Consider the following 5,734-nt stretch of genomic DNA (forward strand, 5'->3'; position numbering starts at 1 on the left):
AGCAGATAAAAAGCCTAAATAACACCCCAAAGCTTCAAGATAAAACTTGCTTAAGAAGCGTCTTTGTTCACAAACAAGAGAAGGCCTGTTTCCAGCCAAACTATGAATTGATTCATGAAATCACTGTTACTAATATGTAGTCAGTCCCTACGTGTAGCCTGATATGAACAACATAAACAGTCTAACTAGACATCACGGTGGTGAAAACCTGAATCTTGACTGATAGACCATACAGTACTTTTTGCTGTGTTTTACCAACAAGTAATTGTATGTATTTAATTGCCCTGTTTCTGATATATCTATGTATTCATTCATAAAATCACTGTTAGTATTCACCATATAGGTCCCATATGGTCTGAGTAGCTTAAAGCTTCTTCCTTCACAAACAAGAGAAGGCCTGTTTCTGGCCAAAATATGAATTGAATCATGAAATCACTGATGTTGACATGTAATCAGTCCCATATGGTCTAGTAGTTAGGATTCCTGGTTTTCACCCAGGTGGCCTGCGTTCAACTCCTGGTGTGGTAATCAGCATTTAGCTGGTGACAAGATCAGCAACATCTCTGTCAAATCAATCATTGGTCCTCTGTTAAATCAATGCTGTAAGTTCATGTTGTAATGGCAAAATTACATTTAAGCACAATTCCTTATATTTTTATGTTTTATTTCTACTTACTGCTCTCACAAATGCTGAAAGAGTCTATCTCATTCCCACATGCAGATTTTGATTCTAACTTTGTGAGACATCCAGTCTGGAACATTATGTTAGCCTGAACCGATAAAAGTACAAGGTCACCCTAAAACTATCTCATGTTTTCTCATGCCAGTTTAGCTGTAACTGGGGGGGTGACAGTCGTACAGGGAGGAGGTGAGATGGCTCCGAGATGTCTCTTGTATTCATCTGATTGTCTTCATGTGTATCAGATTGCCTGTCAAAATTGTAGCGTCATAATAATCCAAGTGTGTGTGTGTTGTCACTCTGAAGATGTATATAAGCCTGGTGTTCTTGTTCACTCATTTGAGAAACTGACTCCACACTGGGCTGCGGCCTTTAGTGAAATCATGTTGATCCTATTTGCAAATATATCTTTTTTAATAAAATACAAAAACCCAACTTGGTTTTAGTCTCAGTCTGTCTTATTTGTTTCAATTTACTAAACTCTGAAATTTCCCCCCCTGCTGCAAAGGAAACTTCCATAACAGTGTGTAGGTTGTTGAAGTGGACCCTATCAGGGCGATATGCATATCTCAAGAACTATAACTAGACATCGTGGAGGTGAAAACCAGAATCCTGACTGCTAGACCATAACGTACTTGTTGCTGTGTTTTATCAAAAAGTCCCATATGGTCTAGACGTCAGGATTCTGCCTAAATTACACTTACACACATAAACTGTGTTAAGAAGTTACTTAAGAAGTCCTCTGGAGACCGACTACAATCATTAGATCTGAGGAATGCTTTTAGTTAGTTTTGATGCTCACATTGATTTTACATTAATTTGCCTTAAGTGGTGCCCAAAATGTCTTGGGTGCTCCACCTAAAGTCTTCTAGTAGTAAATCTGGATCAATACCAGATAACATGGAGTTAGAGCAGGTTGTTTGCTGGGAGAACCTGCATTGGCAACATTCAGATGAAGTAGAGAAGGACAGTTTTTATTCATGCAGGACTAGAGTCAGATTTCCAACGTACCTTTGCCAGCTGAATGTTGATTCTCATACTGGGAGTTGAACCCAGAACTTAACAACGTGTGGACCGACCTTGTGTAGCTTTCGTTTGACGGATGCTTTAGTCTTGCAGCAACATGTGGACAGCCCATAATGAACGGAGGTTCTGCAACCACTGATTGTCTAGATTCAAATCCTTATCCATCTGCTTGTTTACCAGCTAAATACCGATTCCCATACCAGGAGTTGAACCCGGGCGAAAACCAGGAATCCTAACCGGTAGACCATATGGGGCTGACTAAATATTAATAACAGTTACAGTTACAGTTACAAGTTACTTCTTCCAAAAAAGAAAAAACTAAATTAGTAACTCAGTTTCAAATTACTTCATAAAGTAAATATTGTGTTACTTTCAAGTACATTTTTAAATGCTCAAATATGACCCCACCTCCACCCCTCTTTAACGGAACTTAAAATACATGTTCAATTATTTATGATAAATCTGAATATTATAATTAAATAGACATTTAATACAATACATTATGAACAGAAACAATGTACACAAATCTAAACTATTTTAATGTTGCCGTGGAACAAAGTGAGACTAGCCTCCAATCAAATGCCATGTATGTAGATATTATGTTCATGTAGTGGATCAACGTTGAAAGATGTTTGATTAAGTTTGAATTACTTGACACCGACGTGGATAGGCACTTTTGCCCCGGGCATAATGTGCATTTCACGATTACATTTGTTCCTTTAATTTCTTGGACATTTCTTGGAAGGTTTAAAAGATATAATATGACTGACAATAATATGACAGACAATAATATGACAGACTGCATCACGGACTACATCAAATTCTGTGAGAACATCACCATGCCCCCCAGACTGTACGCTACCTTCCCACTCCCCAGCCGTGGATCACCAGTGACCTGAAAGTTCTTCTGAATGAGAAGAAGAAAGCTTTCAGGTCCTGGGACAGACAGGAGCTGAGGGGAGTACAGCACAAACTAAAGGGATAAACTGAGGGAATGTAAAAACTCCTCCAGGAGGAAGCTGGAGGCCAGTCTACAGGAGAACAGTATGAGGGAGGTGTGGTCCGGGATGAAAGAGATCACCGGGGGTGGGGGTAGAAGAAGACCAACACCAGGCAGCCATGGGAGATCAAACAAGCTGAACTGTTACTTTAACAGGTTTAGCTCACAGACATCCCCTGCCTCTTCTATCACTCCACCAACCCCCCACACCCCCTCTCTGCCTCCCCCCCTCTCTTGCTCCCACACCTCCCCTCTCACCCCCCTGTGGTCTGCCCACTCCCCCCACAACTAGTACATCACATCTCATCTCCCCCCACAGACACTTCAAGCAACCCCCCGACCCCATGCTTTTCATTCACACCTGGCCAGGTGAGGAGACAGCTGGAGAGACTTCCCCAGCCCCACGTTCCTGAAGACCTGCGCCAGTCAGCTGTCTGCTGTTCTCCAGTATGTCTTCAACCTGAGCCTGAGCCTGCAGAGGGGGCCGCTGCTGTACCTGGATCACTGACTACCTGACAGACAGACCTCAGTCTCCTGGATCACTGACTACCTGACAGACAGACCCTCTCCAGTCTCCTGACAGGATCACTGGATCACTGACCTGACAGACAGACCTCAGTCTCCTGGATCACTGACTACCTGACAGACAGACCTCAGTCTCCTGGATCACTGACTACCTGACAGACAGACCTCAGTCTCCTGGATCACTGACTACCTGACAGACAGACCTCAGTCTCCTGGATCACTGACTACCTGACAGACAGACCTCAGTCTCCTGGATCACTGACTACCTGACAGACAGACCTCAGTCTCCTGGATCACTGACTACCTGACATGTCATGTCACCTACAGAAGTTCTCTGATGACTCTGCAGTTGTTGGGTGTATAAGGGATGGACAGGAGGGAGAGTACAGAGCGCTGGTGGACAACTTTGTGGAGTGGTCTGGTAAGAATCACCTGCTGCTGAACGTGGATAAGACCAGAGAGATAGTGATTGACTTCAGGAGGAAGGGAACGGCTCCGGAGCCCCTTTGCATTCTGGGTGGAGATGTGGACATGGTTGAGGAGTGAAGATACCTGGGTGTCAACATCGACAACAGGCTGAACTGGAAAACCAACAGCACTGCTGTTTACAAGAAGGGGATGAGCAGACTCTATTTCCTGGTCCAACAGAGGAGCCCCTTCTCTAAGAGGCTCCGACAGCTTCGATGTCACACGGACCACTACAAGAACTCATTCCTACCACAAACAATTCAACTTTTTAACACTTCATCACTGAGTGTGAGAAAAGACTCAGATACATCACAACTGCACTGAATGCACCTTGCACAACCTTGCACAACAGGGAAACAGTTGTACATTTCTGCTCCCCAACTTGCACATTAGGTTTATCCATATCTATAAACAGTTGTACATTTTATTTCCAAATTGTATATATTTTAAATATTGCTTGTGTAGTATTCAATTATTATTTCATGTATATTGTTTCCTATTATTTAATGCAGTGGTTCCCAACCTTTTTTCCTTGCCGCCCCCCCTACTCATGTCTAAGAAAAGCTGAGCCCCCCCGAAACCAAAGTTGAGGTAACTCTCGAGATGGAGCCTTACTTTCTTTTTTGATACAGAGGAGTTATCAGCACTTTTACATTTCTCCGCCATGTTTCATTCCTAAAATAGTGATGCCGTGGCGGCAGGAAAAACGAGGATACAACTAAATATATCGTTTTCATACAGACTTTTGTATACATTATATATTCTAATGTATTATCATAATTTGTTTAACATGTGCAAATATATATATATATATATATATATTTTTTTTTTTTTTTTTTTTACCTCAACCTCAAACCAGATAAAGACTTGCGCCCCCCCTGTGATCTTTGCCGCCCCCCCTGGTGGTGCCCGGACCCCAGGTTGGGAACCACTGATTTAATGTATACTCTGTATTTGGGCTGTGTGTCTGATATTTTGCTTCTGCTTCAACACCATTATATCCCATTTTTTGGGATCAATAAAAAATCTATCTATCATCAGACCAACTAGATCTCCGAGATTTATTTTACTGTTCTTCCTTGGTTAGTGGGCAGTGCACGGGACGAGCGCATGAATGCTGACGATTGACTGAGGTTGAGTAAAATGTCATGGTAAGCCAATCAGAGGTAGAGTTGGGCGGGTGTTCGAAAGCACACACAAACAACACAAGAGAGTCAGTTGTGTTATTTGTATCGATCCACTAAACAGAATATCTACATACATAGTATTTGATTGGAGGCTAGTCTCACTTTGTCCCACAGCAACATTAAAATAATTTAGATTTGTGTACATTGTTTCTGTTAGTAATGTATTGTATTAAATGTCCATTTCATTATAACATTCAGATTTATCATAAATAATTGAACATGCACATGTATTTCAAGGTCCGTTAAAGAGGGGTGGAGGTGGGGTCACATTTGAGCATTTAAAAATGTACTTGAAAGTAACGCAATAGTTACTTTCTGAAGTATCTTGTTACTTTTATAATTTTTAACTGAATAACTAATTTAGTTTATTAGTAAGTAACTAGGAACTTTAACTAATTACTTTTTAGAGTAACTTGCCCAACAGTGCTGATTCATGAAATCCCTGTTATTAACATGTAGTCAGTCCCATATGGTCTAGCGGTTAGGATTCTTGGTTTTCACCCAGGTGGCCCGGGTTCAACTCCCGGTATGGGAATCAGCATTTAGCTGGTAAACAAGCAGAAGGATAAGGATTTGAATCTAGATCGGTTGTATCGTTCATTACGGGCTGTCCACGTTGCTGCAAGACTAAAGCCCGGAGCTTCTGCTTGATGTTGGTAACAGATGATCAGTGGTGGAGGAAGTATTGAATCGAATAACTAGAGATATATTTTACTTTTACTTTAGTAAAAGTAGAAGTACAACAATGAAAACCCTACTTAAGTTAAAGTAAAAAATACCTGATTACCTGATAAATGTACTTTATGTATTAAAAGTAGTACTTGCATAACGATTTATTCTCTTAATGTC

At 41.2% G+C, this 5,734-nt stretch overlaps 1 non-coding gene across 1 annotated transcript; it reads left to right on the forward strand.

Moving 5' to 3' along the window:
- Nucleotides 1–5,348: 5,348 nt before the first annotated feature.
- On the forward strand, nt 5,349–5,420 carry trnae-uuc (transfer RNA glutamic acid (anticodon UUC)). The gene has a single exon. It is a non-coding gene; the product is annotated as a tRNA-Glu (tRNA).
- The last annotated feature ends 314 nt before the right edge of the window (nt 5,421–5,734 follow it).

Source organism: Perca flavescens, chromosome 8, assembly GCF_004354835.1.
Source record: "Perca flavescens isolate YP-PL-M2 chromosome 8, PFLA_1.0, whole genome shotgun sequence".
NCBI classification, from domain to species: domain Eukaryota; kingdom Metazoa; phylum Chordata; class Actinopteri; order Perciformes; family Percidae; genus Perca; species Perca flavescens.